This window comes from Thermobia domestica, chromosome 17, assembly GCF_964235325.1.
Source record: "Thermobia domestica chromosome 17, izTheDome1.hap1.1, whole genome shotgun sequence".
NCBI lineage: Eukaryota > Metazoa > Arthropoda > Insecta > Zygentoma > Lepismatidae > Thermobia > Thermobia domestica.
In genome coordinates this window covers 120593223-120611942 of record NC_137470.1, presented here as the reverse complement: position 1 = coordinate 120611942, position 18720 = coordinate 120593223, and the positions used below count along the sequence as shown (strand labels likewise).

The window sequence follows — 18720 nt, the reverse complement described above, 5'->3', positions numbered from 1 at the left end:
GTGGCTTTAGGGTTCCCAATGCTCCGTGGCAAGCAGTAGGTTGGTTAGGTGTCCACAGGGTCCCGTAGCAGGCTAAGCCAGGAGAAAGGAAAACCCAAGAGTCCCGTAGCAGACTAGAGGCCTCGGGTTAGGTTACTCCTGATATTCCGTCGCAAACAGTAGGAGGGACACCAGGGAACTGATACAGGACACCTGTTGACCATCAAATTTATAGCGTCCCGAAACGGAGGTGGCGCTGCTGCTCCATTGTCGTCGTCTGCTTCGTGGGAGGAGCCAGAAGTCCGTCGTCTGCAGGTCGTAGTGGGTCCGCGTGGTGTGTAGTATCCTCTCTTAAAACCATGTGGTGTTTATAAACATAGGCGTGAAAAGTTGCTGGTACACAATACCACGTAAGATATTACGCCCTCTGGCTTGTTTTAAAATAAGCCGAAGGGTTATTTTTCTTCTTGTAGGGGTAGCAACACTATGGGACCACACACAAAAAAATCACTAAAAGCACTGATAACACCGAAAAAAATAATTCACTTTTCGAGGCACTATTAAGGAAGTGGAAGAAAGCACTAAAACAGTTATTCCCTAAACAAAGGCAGGATCGGTTCATATTGTATGTCACTTCATTTCCCTCGAGGAAGGGCTGTTTTAAGCTTTGGCGTTGGATAATTAATATACGTATATTAGCTCACTAATGGTGAGAGGTGTTGAAGTCTGTGAAATCGTTTGTTCGTTAGGTGTATGAATGCTATTAAATGTGTCCATTGGAATTGGTGGAGATATATCTGAACGGGGTCTTTTGGATGTTTTTGGTTTCGAGCGAAGACGGCGATATAGTATTATAAGAAAATAAGAGTTGCGAATACTAAAAAGGTTACAATTATCACAGGAATATAAAGATGATCCATGCTGGAAGAAGAGAAAAAATTCAAATTATGATCGTTGATTTATCGGAGATCCTATATCGGGTGTTGCAAAATAAGTGTTACAACTCTTGGGAGGTGACTCCTGCCACTGAGACAAGAAAAAAAGTTCTCTTGAACTTTCTGCTATCGGACATAGTTTCAGATCTACAAGGTGCCGAAAGCGTGGGAAAATGACTTTCAGACGCCAATAATTCGGAAACTATCCAACATAAAGAGGGCGGGTAAAAATTTCACTGAAGAAGTCATACCTGCTCTATTGAATTTTGTATGTTTCACAATCCTACCATGCACGCGCAAGGGATTCCCCAAAGGAACGTAGGGAGTCCCGGATAATCTACCAAATGAAACTTGGTCTAAATGGATATGAATTGATAGGCTTTCTACCAGGTAACAATAATTCGTTTGTATTAAGTCGATATCTGGAACAAATACAAAATGGCGACACCTTCATGCCCGTTGTGTGTGGTTGCATAATCGCCAGGTACGACAAATGCTCAGAAATGCACTCATACTCAGTAAACGTGAGTTCAAAGCGTCGGAAATGTAAGGATTAGCGTCAAGAACATGAAAGCCATTGCCAATTCACCAATAATATTCCTTCAAACCGATGCAATATGATGTACACGGTTGCATACCAATAAGGATGCAACAACTGAGGCCAAGTTGAAATTGTGCATAGGGACTCACTAAGAAACTGAATAAACTAAATGAATGTCACTAGTGGGATCGCATGATCGATATTGAAATGTGGCCAATGTGTGTGTTGATATCAACATATAGCTAATGAACAAATGTCAACATGTCGCACTACTGCTGGGACACCGTCTCACGTGCGAAAACTAGGAAAATAAGGTGTACACTCTGCTATAACATCTGTTGCACCTTTTGGTAGAACGTAAATAGAACACGATTGTATCAATGTCCCTCTTTGTTTGGAACATTGTTCCGCAGTCGACACATATGAAAAGAAATCTCTTAATGCAGGGTTCAAATTCTGATAGAACGTGAAAATAACAAACTTGTATCATGTCCCACGTCTTCTGGGACATATGACGTACTCGAAATATAGGAAAATACCTCCAGAAATTCGTATCTTACACACAGTGCACATGCCAAGACAAAGACGAAACTGAACCCTTTTGGCACATTTAACACTACAGCTGGAATACCATACATATGGAAAATAAAACTACATGAGAAATAGGAATAAACGTCCTAAAACTCTGATTGTTTACAACTGTGCAATAGGAGTAACAAAATGAAACACACAAGCATGTCGGGAGGATGTACAAGGGCGCTTGTCAAACAAAGTGGGCCTCAAAGAAATGAATACAGAGAAAGTGAGGCTCCTTCGATCCTCACGGCTAGATCACTCGCTTTTGTTCGCGTGGTAGCAGTTTCCAATCCTACTGGGAACCCACGGCCTCAGATTGAATACCCGAGTAGTTATTTTCCTATTTTTCGCACGTGAGACCGTGTCCAAGCAGTAGTGGGACATGTTGACATTTGTCCATTAGCTACATGTTGATATCAACACACACATTGGCCACATTTCAATATCGATCATGCGATCCCACTAGTGACATTCATTTAGTTTATTCAGTTTCTTAGTGAGTCCCTATGCACAATTTCAACTTGGCCTCAGTTGTTGCATTCTTATTGGTATGCAACCGTGTACATCATATTGCATCGGTTTGAAGGAATATTATTGGTGAATTGGCAATGGCTTTCATGTTCTTGACGCTAATCCTTACATTTCCGACGCTTTGAACTCACGTTTACTGAGTATGAGTGCATTTCTGAGCATTTGTCGTACCTGGCGATTATGCAACCACACACAACGGGCATGAAGGTGTCGCCATTTTGTATTTGTACTAGATATCGACTTAATACAAACGAATTATTGTTACCTGGTAGAAAGCCTATCAATTCATATCCATTTAGACCAAGTTTCATTTGGTAGATTATCCGGGACTCCCTACGTTCCTTTGGGGAATCCCTTGCGCGTGCATGGTAGGATTGTGAAACATACAAAATTCAATAGAGTAGGTATGACTTCTTCAGTGAAATTTTTACCCGCCCTCTTTATGTTGGATAGTTTCCGAATTATTGGCGTCTGAAAGTCATTTTCCCACGCTTTCGGCACCTTGTAGATCTGAAACTATGTCCGATAGCAGAAAGTTCAAGAGAACTTTTTTTCTTGTCTCAGTGGCAGGAGTCACCTCCCAAGAGTTGTAACACTTATTTTGCAACACCCGATATAAGTGAAATGTTTATGAGATATTGCAAGAATAAGGCATTTATAGGCAAAATATAAAAATAATTCAAGACCAATCAATAACATAATGATTCGATTACGAATAGGAAGTATCGTCCATGGAAATGCACTGGAGAGATGAAATTCTGACATCTTATCCAATAAAGAAGTCTCTCTTCATGCTGAAGTAAAGAGTTCATACAAGTAATGGTACGTTGTAAATTCTGAAAATTGTAAGTAAAATTCAAATTTGGATTCTTCGGTGAATTTCTATATATCAATGTAAATGTAGCCTAGATCCTAGTGGGAAGATTCAAAGTATCCGTTATTATGCGCTGGAATTCTTCGTATCTAAAAAAAATAAAAATAAAAATAAAAATAAAAAAATGACGAATGATTAACAGCGTCAGCAGCTAACATATGGTTCCTTTGAAATGCAATTTTGACAGATTTGCGAGTAGTAAGATGGGGTCCCATAGGTGTATATTGTAATGATTTTGGTAGAGTCAATAATGGACCGAGATCTATCCCCTTCACCAACTTATTATAAAATTTGTTAAATGCAAAACGTCTTTGATTACAAAGAGTAAAATAGTGTCTATCTCGTTATTATCCAGATGAGAGGAGATAGGTGCTTGCACGGTGCCCCTTCTCTCAAGGCAGTCTCCAAGGCACTTGCCGGTTCGGTGAGTCTGGAAGGATAGCCCCCTCAGCTCAAGGCAGCTTCGCGAGGCTTGATTGTAGAAAGGATTGCTAGTCCAGTGAGACCTCGGGAAGGATAGGTGTACCCCTAGTCCAGTGCGACCTCAAGGCGGTGTAGGTGATTTGATCAGTTGGACGACTGATGCTGGGTCCCTGGGTGGTCCTCTTTTTATTTGTCCTCCTTGGGTCCTTCCGTGAGGTCCGTCTGCTTTCGGCGTTCCTCGGTGTCCCTCGTGTCGGCTTCTTGTCTGCTAGGTTGTTTATAATCATTAGCACGTGTTGAGCTCACACGTGCGTCTGTTGTGATGTGGGGATCGTTGCACCTCCCACACTGGAAAAAATAATCTGAAAGATTATTTGGGAATATACACAATTGTTATGAGAGATATTTGTCGGCACTACAACACTGACACCTGTGGGAACATCGTATAGACACTATAAACACTGTGATACAGCAAGATCATTATGAAAAACTTGATGTGAAATACTCACATAATGGTAATAACACTGTAGTTCCGTCCCAACTAAGCAAGATCAAAACAGTTTATCATTTCCCTCAAAGTGGGCAGAAGTGTCATCACTGTTATTAATAAATATACAAGAGTTCACTGATTGTAGGTATCGTTTGAGCGTTTTGGCCAGTAAACTCGGTGTTGATATTGACGTCGCACTCTGTATGTGTAGGTTGCATATGTTGAATTTCCGTCTGGATATTAGGCGCCGGTGTATTAAGTCTTTCTAATGACCATGATATATGGAGTCGGTTAACTAAGTTTTTGTTTTTGTAACGGGACTTGCAAAAGATTAGGCACAGATAAGTTATTATTGTTATTAGGACCAAGGAAAGAAGAATTATTGGTAGCAGAAACAGGAACATAATTCTGGAAAGGAAAAGGTGTTATTAGTGCTGTTGTGTTCTTAAACGTTTGTACAGAAAATGTAAAGCTATTCCTATGGCAAGGAGGAGAAAAAATAAAATACAAGAGATAATGAGAATAGTCCATGGAAAAGCATGGTGTAAATGTAACTCGGAAAAATGACTTGGTAGATGGCTACGTTCTTGTATTAAAGCTTGAAGAGATGTCACAGTTTGTTGTATGTTTTGGAGGTTGAAGGTGAAGTTAAAGTTATAGTTAGTCGGGAGTGTGCGATATTCTATGGTAAGGTTTGCCGTATGTCTAGTAGGTAAATTGAGGATCACAGTTTTAATGTACTCATAATCTTCATATGGGAAAAAATAAGTTAAAGAGTGATCCGTCTCATCTGTAACAACTATATGGTTTCTTTGATGAGCTATTCTTACTATTTTCCGTGTGAGTAGAAGTCCTGTTGTTGTATACAAATAAAATTCTTCTGCTTTAGATAATGTAGGTTTAACATGGCATGTTGTTGTTATATTTCGAAAGATAAGATCATATAAGCAATCCGTTTTTTGCGATCTATTTTGGGTTTGAAATTTACATATTTCCATCAAACGATGTGTTTGACAAAGGGAAATGTCAAATTCAAAAATTCTTGATGGTGTCCATATGGCGAACTCAGGTGTTTGTAGGCGGAGATACTAGGAATCTGTCAAAAATCCATTGTTAAGTACTTTGTAAAGAAAATAGTATTTATTGTCCCTTATAATCGGAATTTGTATTACAATGTCTAAGTTAGCCTTATTTGAGTCAAATGACACAAGATATGCTTTAGAACATTGATAAAAAAAAGTCCTAAGTCTTGTTCGATCAAAGTGTTTCGTAGATTTGTATTGCCCTGTATAATACTTTTAGAGAGTGTCGGTTTAATTAGTGCATCGTTAATTTTTTTATCCAATGTACTTGGTATTATTAAGTCAAAATGCTGTTCTATTAGCTGAAAGTTTAAAAGAATTATTAGAAATCGTTCATTTGTTGCCGTGGTGCACATTAATTGTAAAATTTCATGGTGTGTCTGAGAAACTAGTTTCTCAATGGCTACTGGGAAATTAGAAACAATGTGGGTTAGTTGGTAGTTACTTTCTTTAATTTGCTATATCTGTTTATTAAGGTAGTCCGTTTGATCTTTAAGAAGGTTTATGCAGCTTTCTAACTTGTGTACTTCGTACAGCGAAAATCCACTGAATGCCAAATTTGTAAGCCCCATTAGAAGACTGAATATCATCCGTTTGGGCCTGTGAGAGCATCCTTGCTTAAAATCACATGGGGTTATAGTATTGATTTTAGAAATAAACTGTGCCTCTTTCTTATGTAATAAGGTAATTAAATCTTCATATCCGGAACATGATTCACTTTTAAGTCGTACAGCGGAAAAATCTAAATGTAGAGGATAAGGTACAAATTCGGTGTCGTCGTAATTGATGATCGGTTTATACCGAGCTACTGTAAGTCCCAGCTGGCTAAATATAAGTTCATTGCCACAGGTTGTCAAACTGAGCAGTATGCAGAGGTAAATCGCTGGCTATTCTATTCATCCTACAAAAGAGAAAAGCACTGTGTTATATTGATTTAGTACCGTGAAAATGGTGCAAGTGAATGCTCATCTGTCAAAGAAAGTACGTAAGGTTCTGAAGAAAAGTAAGGTGAAAAAATCCATCGGAAAAAATTAAGTGGCCTTCGTTATCTCAAAAAGATACAGGAGCGAAAATTGGATAAACTAATATCAAATTTTGTAAAGGAGTACAAGCGGGCCACCCGTGGGAAGAGGAGAAGTCAGATCACGGTGTGACTAAACAAGAAATTTGTAAACAAGAAGAGGGTGATCCACTTCAGTATTTACTAGGTAAGTATTCATCATGCGAAAATAGCAATGCAAAAGATACACTGGCACAGACAGAACTTCAAAATGATTAAAGTAATCAAATTACATTTACACAACGGTATAGTAAATAAACATTGTACCCACAGATATGCTCAATAACATAATATGTAATGCAATGTTGCCAACTGAGCACAAAATGAAGTTTTGTTAAATTGCACGGAACACAAATTATAACATGTAGAAAATCTAATTATGAGTAGAATCATACCTAAACCATGGTGTACAGCGTTGCCAATATTTGAAGATAGGCCTATATGAATTCCTACATGAATCTCGGATTAGAAGAGTATATACAGTACGAACACACTGCGGAACGCTTTATCAACAGCAACACTGAAAAATTGACTACCAATAATGTGTGAGGTGGTAAAATATTACGTGCATCAGAAAAGTAAGCCTGCTAATCAATCCAAGAGCATGCATCGTTTCAGTTTTGTGTGTTGTGTTTGATACTATCCTGATTTCCAATTGGGCAAACCTGCTTCGATACTGTGTTTCGTTCCTTATTTTCGTACTTCAGTGATTATATTCTTGTTTGTGGTCTCATATTTTGTTTTTAACTAGTTTGAATCGTGTACTATATGTTCTTTTCTAATCCGAGATTCATATAGGAATTGATATAGGCCTATCTTCAAGCGTTGGCAAGAGTGTACATCATGACTTCACAGGTATGGTTCTACTCATAATTAGATTTTCTACATGTTATAATTTGTGTTCCGTGCCATTTAACAAAATTTCATTTTTTGCTCAGTTGGCAACACTGCATTCCCTATGATATTATTGAGCATGTATGTGGGTACAGTGTTCGTTAACTATACTGTTGTGTAAATGTTTTTTTGATTACTTTAATCATTTTGAAGTTATGTCTGTGCCAGTGTATCTTTTGCATTGCTATCTTCACATGATTTTATATTCTTTCCTCTGTATCTCCTGTGTATCTGGGTGTCGACCCGTAAAACTTTGGGTTTCTCACTTTTCTTCACTCCTCTATCTATTGCACATTGATTGAGCAGCGCTACTATCAATATAAGATGTTCCCTTGTGAGATCCCTTTCCATGGGCGTGCCTCTTAGGTTTATATTTTGTTAATCATTTCTTTGGCTAAAGCAGGTTTTATTAAAGCATCATTAACCTTATTCTGAAGGATGCTCTGTATTATAGAAAAAGTGCTGTTCAACAATTTGAAAGTTAAGGAGAACTATTAAAAAGCGTTCATTTGTGGCTGTTGTACATACCAATTGCAAAATATTATTATGAGTTTCAGCTGTCAATTTTTCTACTGCCACTGAAAAAATTGTTACTAAATGTGTAAGTTCAAAATTACTTTTTTAAATTTCCTGGATTTGAGAATTTAGATAAGCATTCTATGCCTGCATCTGACTAATAGTTGATTTTAATTTATCCACTTCATACAAAATGTATCCACGAAGTCCGAAATTTGTAAGTCTAAATAAGAGGTTAAAAAAATAATCCGTCTTGATGTTTCGGGACACCGTTTTGAAATTATGTACTATGTCTTTAAATTTGTTAATAAACTGATGTTCCTTGTCGTGTAAAAGTGACACCAATTGTTCGTAGCCAGCATAAGAATCATTTCGGAGATGTACAACTGAAAAATCTAAATGGAGTCTGTAGGGCAAGAATTCTACGTTTTCATAATTGATTACAGGCTTGAACTAGGATATAAGCAAAACTAGGAAATGACAAGTTAAAGCGATTAGCATTCTCCTACTAAATGTGCGTACTTCCTACAAAGAAAGGAAGAAAAAATAATGCTGAATAGTAAAATTATATGGAATAGCAGTCAAGTAATAGTCGTCATTAAATTCACCAAGATGCACAGAGATAGTAACGTCTTGCGACCAATTAACATATTCTTAAAGGTATTGCAGGACAGGATAGGCGAAAGATCCTGAAGGCTACTAAATATCTCGACCGGGTAAAAGAAGAAAAATTATGGAAACAGGTCATGGGCATCGCCGATGCCTATCAGGAAATTTTGGAGAGAAACGGTGAAGTCGTAATTAAATATGAAAAGTGGGTTAATGAAAAAGGAAAGAGAAGGCTCAAATTCAGTGTATATTATGTAAGTACTCTGCATGTTTATTATTTGCATGATATTACGTTATTTATTTCCAATGTAGCTGCATCTAATAGTTGTTTCAATTTTGGTCATCATCAATAATGTTAGTTTTGAACCTGAATTCCTGGACATCCTGTGTAATATAATTGCATAATGTCGGTAACAATATGTAGTCCACGGTGAAGAAAAGAATAAAAAATAATGGAGGAAATGAAGAATTATAGGATACTCGTCCTTCTATAGATCATTTGCCTTTTCAATATGGAAGTGCAATTTCAGCATTCTTTCTTTCAGCTTAAGAATAATGAATCAGCTTTTTGCAAGTAACTGAGAAATGTTTTAAAGTCCATATGAATGTTCGTAACTATATTCAACTCTTTCTCTATTCTTCTTTTTTTCTGAAGTAAATATTACGGAAAATAAAGCTGCCTATAGAGATAATGTTTACAGTCTATTTACATGGTATTAATTAGATTCTGTTTCCAATGAGTTTTTTTTTTTTCGTTTAAATGTCTTCGCTCGTATAGAGAAAAATAGCTAATTAGCCTCTTGCTGAGTTCCGTCTAAGTTTTGATAGTACGGCTTAATTCTGTCTAGGTAGCGCGGTGGCTCAGTGGTAGAGCGTTCACCTCTGGTGCTTGGGGTCCCGGGTTGGTTCCCATTCCCCGCCAAGTGAACTTTGTGGTGGACAAACACCGTGCTCGTGGGTTTTCTCGGGGTTCTCCCGTTTCCTTCCACCTTCTTCATTCCACCATGTCACTCATCTCTCATAATCACCGTCTCTTTTAGCCTAACCGACATAGTGGGACGTAAAACTGAAAGATTTCATTTCATTTTTTAATTCTGTCTACAGAAATTTCCTGTATGGTTTGAAGATGCGAATCACGAAATTTGGCCCTGTAAAGGTTAGCATTAATTCTGTCAAGGATTGTCACTGGTCCAACAAATTTAGAGAAGAATACTTCTGGTACTCCAATCTGACGGTTCGGATAGAACACAAGTACTTTCTGACCCTTGTCGAAGCTAGTTTGTTTATGCTTTGCGTCGTAATATTTCTTCTGCTTCTTATAGCTTGCAGCTAAATTGTCCTTCCCTAATGCCCGTATCTTGTTCAAGTGTTCCCTGTTAATACATAATGTTGGGGTTGATGCTCGCGCAATATCAGAAGCGGTCTTAGGTTCGTAACCGTGCATTAAGAAAAAAACTTGAATACTTGATTTTAGCCTGGATGAATGTGTTAATCGCAAAGGTTATATATGGAATAAGCTTCGATCATTGGTTTCGATTTTTTGCACAAAAAATTTAAGAGCAATCTGTATAATTTTGTGGAATATTTCCACTACACCTAAAGTTTTATGATCGTATGCTGGACAAAATTTAAATTCAAAGTTGTAGAACTTTGCTAGGTTCTGCAGTCTCTTTGCGTTATGTACAGAATGTCTATCTAACTACAGGTACGAAAAAAATTTCATATTTAAGAATGATTTCATATGTAAGAAATTGTTCAATTTCTTCGGCTGTAATGTTGTCTACGACTTTTGCCACATAGAAACGAGTGGACATCTCAATTGCTACCAGTATGTGTTTAAAATTTCCTTGTCCCATCGGCACTTTCCCAATTGAATCACATTGCCGTGCAGTAGCAATACATATAGGAGGATGATGGAATAATTAGCCAGATGGCTTAGTTGGTAGCTTTTTTTAGTTTTTGACAGAGAGTGCAATCCCTTACCTTGTTTGCTATATATGCTTTCATATTAGGGAAATAATACTTTCTCAATGCCGATTGGTAGATCTTAGTATATCCAGTGTGGTGCCAATAGATTATTATGAATAGCATCAAACCATTTGTTTAGTAAAGATACATTGGTATACAGAGCAAATATAGCAGTCCTAATTGAGGATGCTTGTGTGTCCTATATAGCAGTCCATTTTTAAGACAGAAATATTTCGCGGCACGGAGTGTTGACAATTTATTAAGTTCCTTATTTTCTAAAACAGTGATGATATCCGAAAATGAGGCATCCTTCCTTTGCTCTTCAGCAAAATTGGGTAGTGACACGGGTTGGTCAACTTGAAGGGTCTGTTCCAATGAGTGAGATGCAAACACTTTAGCGTCCTCCGTGTCCGAAAAGTTATCAGTTTCGTGTTCGTCCCGTTTTATGTCTTGTTTTTCTTCTAAACGAGCTAAAATATCTGCAGAATGCTGTAGACATTTAATGTGGGGAATTTCAAAATTATAGTCTGCTAAGAATATTTTGTAATGGTTGAATTTTCGTACTTTGTCGGGCTGCGTGTTCAATGAAGCGAGGCACTTAGTGTCAATCAATAACTTGAATTTTCTCTTTAGTAAAAATATTGATATTTGCTAAGGACGTACAGTATATTAAGGCATATAATTCTATTTGCCATGCTGAGGCACTTCTCTCGCTCTTGGTAAAACGCCTATTGCAATAGGAAACAACACGTTCCTGGTTAGTTTTAGGGTTATAACATGGCAAAATTCTATTTGCTGAGACTGATGATGCTCAGAGTACACACGAATTTCCAAAGATGGATCGAAATGCAACAAGGATTAGGGTGAATGATATCCGTCTTAAGCTTCTCAAATAACTCGTCGTACTGTGTTGTCCACTTTAATTTTGAATTCTTTTCCAAAAAATCTCAAAATGGTTCCACTTTCTCCGTAAAATTTTTGATGTGTGCTCTTAAATGAGAGCAGAGTCCAAGAAAACACTTTAAGGCCCGCTTGGAAGTTGTTTTTTTTTAATTCCGTATTTTTTTGGCAATTTTGGGAGAAATTTTGATTTCTTAGCCACTAACTGTAAATTCTAGTACATCTAATTCTGAGTATAACAGGTGAATTTTGTTTGGGCTAGCTCTAAAATCTTGTTTTCTTAGCCTCTTGAAGAGTAACTCCAAGTCCGATAATTGCTGTTGGGCTAGCTCTAAAATCGTGTTTTCTTAGCCTCTTGAAGAGTAACTCCAACTCCGATAATTGCTGTTTCCAATTTTTGCTCCCTATTATGAAGTCATCCGCAAATGCGGTAATACGAGGTGGTAAACCCTCTAATGCATGCGTACTACTATAGTTAGGCCTCCTGCTGAAGTGGTATGACCCATAACGCAACATTGAAATTGATAGAATTTCCTGCTATGATTGACCTCAAAGATCTTGTATATTTGGCTTTTAGGGTGCAATAATAATTGAAAATAGCTGGACTTTATATCAATGGTTGAAATGCAAGATTTGCCCCTAAGCACATGTAAGATGGCTTCTGTGGACTAGAATGGTATGCTAAGATATTTTGTAAATTTATTACATGTCTGTAAATTCAAAACTAAGGGAAATTCTGAGGTGCTTGGTTTGCGCACTATGAGAAGTGGCGACGAAAACGAGCTATCACTGGTTTCTTTAATGATATTAGCTTCCAAGAGCTGCTTAATTTGTAGATCAATTTGCAGTCTCACCGCCAAAGGAATAGGAGGTGACCTCAGATGAAAAATAGCTCCTTTGTCTATCCTTATTTTATGAGCATAGCCACGAAAGTATCCTATGTCTGTCGGTGAATATGAAAAGACATCCCTGTATTTAAATAGCAAATTATGTACAGCATTTTTCTGTTCATTCGATAGGTCCGGGTTTATGTCAAATAATTTAATATCAAAAAGTGATTTGGTTTTGTCCAGTCTATTCTGTATTTCCTGTTCAGATCTATAAAATGTTTCGTCATTTTCTTCGTCAAATTGCTGATCTCCCTGTATATCGCCTTCTTGAAAGTCCTCATCATCATATGCGATCGGTGTATTTTTGGCCTGTTAGTTGGATTAGGTATTAACAATGTGAAAAAATTTTCCAAGTACTTTAGTAGATAAAGTCTGCAATACGAATTTATCTAATACATTTTCTAGTGGAGAGACAATGAAATACTCCGTATCCATTTTCCGATTCTTGATATTAATGGGTAGAAAGAAATGTGTCCTAGCTTGTATGGTAACTTCGCGAATGGTAAATGCATCAGCCGACTTATGTTGTTATATTGAGTGAATCTCACTTGCCGATAATTCTTCCCTAGCATTAACTTCGCTTGGATACCGCGGTGGCCAAGGCTTCCTGTAAACAGACAATGTTTTACTTGGTAAGTCAATTTTGGCTTTTAAACGAATTAGAATATCTTCTCAGAATAAAGGTTAGAATTCTCCGTGTTCTAAAATTCGGGAGTAGTGAGAAAATGCTGTTGACCCAATTTTGAATTTAATTCGAGCTATGTAACGCAAATTTACGACGGAATTCTCAATTTCTCGAAGGTTGGTGTTAAAAGGAATTAATTGCGTGTTTGGAGGAATCATTTATTTTGGCCACATACTCAAAAAACTTCCTGCATCAATTATTACAGGGTATTTCTCTTTATTAATTACAACATTAATTAGCAACTTATACTCCTGATTTAATAATTTTATGTTCTTTCACCTGTCAGTTACTGGAGCCACAGTGTAAAGTGATGTCAATGTTTATTTGTTAATGTTACTTGTGAATTCTTGTTGTTCATTTACTTCTTGTATTACGGCCCTCAGAACATATTCTTGAGAAGAATTGCCCTGGGGCCCCTTATGCCTTTCCGTGCTTGTTATTCCTATAACATATGCTAGAAGAATGTCCTTGCTTATAACACGTACCGCAAATTGTAACTCTGGTTCAGGTGTATGATTAGTTTTATTGTTGTTTTTAGAATTGCTTTTCTTCCCATTTCTGTGCTGGTTATTGTTACCATTATTTGTATATCTTCATTTGTAATTACTACGGCCGCCCCGTCTAAATTGCCAATTTATAATAGTTTTTTGGGCTACTAAAAGAGATAATTCGGCCATTTGATTAGCAAGTTTACTAAATTCTATTGAACTATTGGTATTGGTATTATTAGATATGCTAGGCGCAGGAGGGTCGGGTGGGTAGGGAGGGAGGATTTGAAGGTAATTGAGTTTGTGAGGCACCCTGTAGTTGTGGTGCTGAAGGTACGGGAAATACTGGAGCAAGTTGTTGGTAGTGATACCAATTGGGTGTCTGATTACGTAATAGATAAGTTGGTTGTTGATGATGTGTGGTAAAGGAAGTGCTAGCAACTGCCGAAGAATTTAAACTACTGACTGGCGGCTGTTGGTTACAATCTGAATAAATTGCTTGTTGTAATTCTATATAATCGCGCTTTTTCCTAGATCTTGTGCCTTTTCCAAATTATGTAAGTATGACTGCAAAGCCTGAACCGTAGTGATTCCAATGCGACTTTTTGTAAAAAAAAATTCTTTAAACCTAAAGATAAATAATATATTTTTATACAATACCACGTGGGGCATTACAATATTTAGAGATGGTTTATATATTTGACGCCTACACGAATGATTTCTCAAGGTATTACTCTCCTTTTGTGACTTAAAGTTTCTTTAAGAAAAGTGACCCTTTGTTCTTAATCTGCACCGAAATTTGTCCTTATAAATAGGCCTTTAGAAGATTATTGGTCAATTTTGTCTGTAATATTGCCAAATTATACAGTATAAATTTAACCTGGACAGTAAGTTTTCATCAAGTTTGCTAAGAGGTAAATCGCAAATACACATTTGTTTGATTTTATATTCCTCTTTTATTTAAAATAGTATACTGTATTTCGATTGTTAAAATTATCGAATTAGAGTTTAGCTTGAACACGTCAGTGGAAACTCAAAACTTTACATTAGGAAATTAGTTTCCCTCTAGCTGTTATTTCTCGATTCCTTTTTCCCTATTTTACAATTTTCAGGGTTAAATACAAAGTTTTTGACATAATTAATGTTCTAAATTATCTGCAAAAAGGGTATGAGATTTGAATGTTTTCCGTGTGCCTCGAAATAATGTTGGTTTGCATTTACGTATACCTGGATTTTTTTCATGAGCTTTACCGTTATTTGCTGTTTACGCGAATTCTGAAGAGTGGTTTACAACTAGATGCTTATTGTGAACGTTCCTGCTCACCGAAGAATTTGGACGACGTCACGACCTCATCTCAAACACAGAGACAACCGGGGATAGCTGGAGTTTGGATGACGTCATAACCCCATCTCAACCACATGGATAACAAGAGAATGGCTAGCTGGCGGTCAGCGAGCCTAGCGCGAGACGCAGCAAGAGAGCGAGTTGACCGACAGCGAGAAAAAGGAAAGAGAAGGGCTTCTTATCCTCATTCGGGGCGACCACTTGTTCGACGTTTGGCTCTTGTTAAGGGAAGTCGATTCGACGGAAGCAGCTTTTCCAAGCAGAGCATGAAGGAGCCCAGTGACCTGCGTTAGAATCTCCAGGGACGCATCAGTAGACAAGGTGAATGAAGAGCCAACCACGTTTCCACATAAGATGACTTTCGTCGTAGAACTTTCAAGAGACTTCTAGCAAGTGAAGCTACTTCGAAAGCTAAGTTCAACTTTTTCTGGGGACATTTGGAATAACATTTGAGAATTATTTAAAGTACATTCATAATATTTTAGCACCCTCATTTCATTTTGCAATCCGTCCTAATTAATAATTAGTCAGTCAGTAGTCGTAAGCCTGATAGGCAGATTTTTAGCTTAAAATCTTGTTAAATCAACTTAGCTCAAATAAAGTGTTAACATACCCAAACACTCATCTTGTTTGATTATTAATACAGGGTGCTGGTTGTCTGTGCTGCCGCTTCACGGCCCTTGATTCTATGTTAACCATCTCTCTCAACATTGTGTATAACTGCTGTTGCTACCGAGACCGACAATAAACTCGTTTTATTGTTCAGGGTTTGTGTTTCCCCGATTTTATTGATTGAATAATTTAATTATTTATCTCAATCAATCAAATCAAGGTGCACATTATATCCTTTGGATCGAGCGTCCTCACAGAGACCGCTGGCATCAAAGCCTAGAGCTTAAGCTAATACTCTACGTGGGGCCACAAGTTAAACCTAAAATGACGCAATTGCCTAGTGTGAGCAGCCAAGCCGAAGGAAATCATAATTATTTTATATACTTAGCTAACTGTTAAGAAATAATATTGTAATGGATCTTTTTTGTCATTTTTTAAAAAAATTGACACATAGCCTATAATTATTAATACATACTTCATTCACAGGTGAGCACTTGCATATTCAGAAAGCCACTTACGCTCAAATCTTCTAGCTTATTTGATGACAACTTGTGGAGTCCAAGAACACTGCAATGAAAGGATATAGGTATGTATAAAGTGCGAATTTTTACATTTATGTAATTACAGTTATAGTATGTCTACTGATACTTGAAATAGCGAAAATGTACTAGAGATTTTGTGTAATACTGGAGAAAATAAGTGCAATAGTGTAAAAATTCCCTTTTAGACCCTTCAAGATGGAAATTCCATTACCTGGGTGAAAATGGTGACAGAGCTAACTGGCCAACTACTGAGAAATTTCCTAATTCGAGGAAGAAAATGGCTAGTGTATACAAAATGTTATCCTTAAGTTTAGTTTATATGCAGTTTGTATTCTTTTATATGTGTGAGGTGTGAACACAATAATACATCTAAATATGCAAGCAGAAATTATATATATATGTCAGTGTTTGATATTCGCAGAGATACTTGTTGGAAGTTTTCAAGAGTCAGTGATTATTAGCTGAAAGTTCTCATATCGGAAGAAATAGCCTAATGAATGGTTATGGCGTCGGCCGTCAACATTTTGTTTCTTTTAAGTGTTATTTTCACAGGTTTGCGAGCTGTGAGTTGGAGCCCTATAGGTGTATATAAATAAAATTCTTCAGTCCGTGATAGAGTAGGTTTTAAATGACAATCAATAGTAAAATTCTGAGAAACTAATATAGGCAATCTGTTGCTTGGGATCTTGGCTGCGCTTGCAATTTACAGATAGAAAACATGTTGTGAGAATGGCAGAGTAACAAATCCAATTCATAAGTTCCTTCACTTGTCCAAATAGCACAATCGAGTAACTGAAGGCATATATGAGTCATATTAGTAAGGAATCCATTGTCAAAAAGTTTATAAAGAATATGATAATCATTGGTATGCACTACTGGAGTTCGAATTATAATATTCTAATTAGATGAATCGAAATCGAATGAAATTAAAAAAAAAAACATTCGAACATTGGTAAAATAGTCCGAAGTCTCGTTTCATAAGTGTGCCTCTTAGGTTTGGATTCTGTTTAATGATTTCTTTAGGTAAAGCAGGTTTTATTAAAACATAATTGACATTATGATGTTAACCTTATGAAGGAGACTCTGGATTATAGAATCGAAATATTGTTTACCACCTGGTAATTGAGAAGAGCTACTAAGAAGCGTTCATTTGTAGCCGTTATGCTTACTAATTGTATGATATTGTGATGAGTTTCCGTTATAATTTTCTCTACTGCTGCTGAAAAATTTCTACTAGATGGGTAAGTTCCAAATTACATTTTTGATTTCCTGGATTTGAGAATTTAGGTAATCATTTTGTGACTGAATCTGAGTGATAGTTAATTTTAATTTATGGACCTCATGTAAAATGTATCAAGTCAGACCAAAGCTTGCTAGTCCTAGTAGAAGATTAAAACTCATCCGTCTTGATGTTTTGGGAATCCTGTTTTAAAATCACACGGTATTATGTCTTTTACTTTGTTTATAAGTTGACGTTTTTTGTCATCCAGATGTGATATCAACAGTATCCAGTATAGGAATTGTTCCAAAGATGTACTGCAGAGTAGTCTAGATGCAGTCTATAAGCCAAAAATTCTATGTTTTCGTAATTAATTATAGGTTTGAATTTAGCTAATCCATATTGTTCAAATATGAGTTCATTTACGTTTACGCAGGCTATGAGCGAAACTAGGAAGAGGAAAATTGAAGCGATCTTCATTCTTCTAATCACCATGTGTACTTCTTATAAGAGAGAAAAAATATTATGTTCATGAATCGACCAAATGAATGATTATTTTCATGATGAGCTAAATGTGACCATAGTCAAATTATTAGGCTCAAATCATGAAGTTTTGCTACGTACAGTCCTCGAGAAGAAGATGGTGCTGTTACGTAAAAACAGTACATTGCATGAAGTCCGCAACATGGTGTATCTAACGCAAACGGAATGGAACAAATTCATAATGTATTTCAGTGTGTTAAAAATGCAGTGGAAGTGTGCAACAAAACAAGTATATTCCTGAAAAAGTACTATTTTGAGAAATGTGTCATGCATATTGTACAACATGTATCTAGATGTTGTGATGCTTGTCAACATCGTTCGTGGGTGCATACCTGTATTGATAAACAGTTTATTTGTGATCAAACGGACATTGAGTTTCCACCAATCGACATTGCAATAGACCTTAAAAGACTTCAGTTGGAATTAAAATTATACGCTAAAGACAAACTAGTGCAAGAAGTTCAAAATACATTGTATCGACAATATCCAGACCCTTTATCTGCTATGGATGTATATGATTAATCAGTGCAGTGTAATAAAACGATCCATTTCAATGATTTGTGTTTTTCATTTCAAGTACAACCCCATGTTCTGACGTGTACTATTGCATCATAATAAACAATGTTGCCAGATGTTTTTGTTCTAAACAGTTACGAAAAGTTTTTTTACCAGTGAGTGCACAAACTTAAAAATTTGAAACCAAAATTTTTCAAACAAAAATTTCAAACAAAAAGTTTCAAACAAAAAATTTATACAAACAAAAATTTCAAACGAAAAAATTACAAACAAAAATTTTGAAACAAAAATTTTTAAACAAAAAATTCGAACATTTTTTAAATAAAAATTTGGAAACGAATAAATTTCAAAAAAAAATTTCAGACAAAAAATTTCAAACAAAATTTTGAAACGAAAAAATTTAACAAAAAATTTCAAAAATTTTGAAACAAATAATTTTACGTTTCACGGTTAACCGTCAAACTTTATCCGGTTTTAACTATTCGATTAACAAATAAACGGT

At 36.4% G+C, this 18720-nt stretch overlaps 1 long non-coding RNA gene across 4 annotated transcripts in view; it reads left to right on the top strand.

Annotated features, from left to right (window-relative positions):
* Nucleotides 1–18720, top strand: part of LOC145674311 (uncharacterized) — a 161658-nt gene that overhangs the window by 109448 nt on the left and 33490 nt on the right. For 3 of the 4 annotated variants that reach the window (XR_014128892.1, XR_014128889.1, XR_014128891.1), the window contains exons 4-5: nt 8562–8764; nt 15885–15984. This is a non-coding gene — a long non-coding RNA (uncharacterized LOC145674311). The remainder of the gene's footprint in view (nt 1–8561; nt 8765–15884; nt 15985–18720) is intronic. The other variant, XR_014128890.1, reaches the window with a different exon arrangement.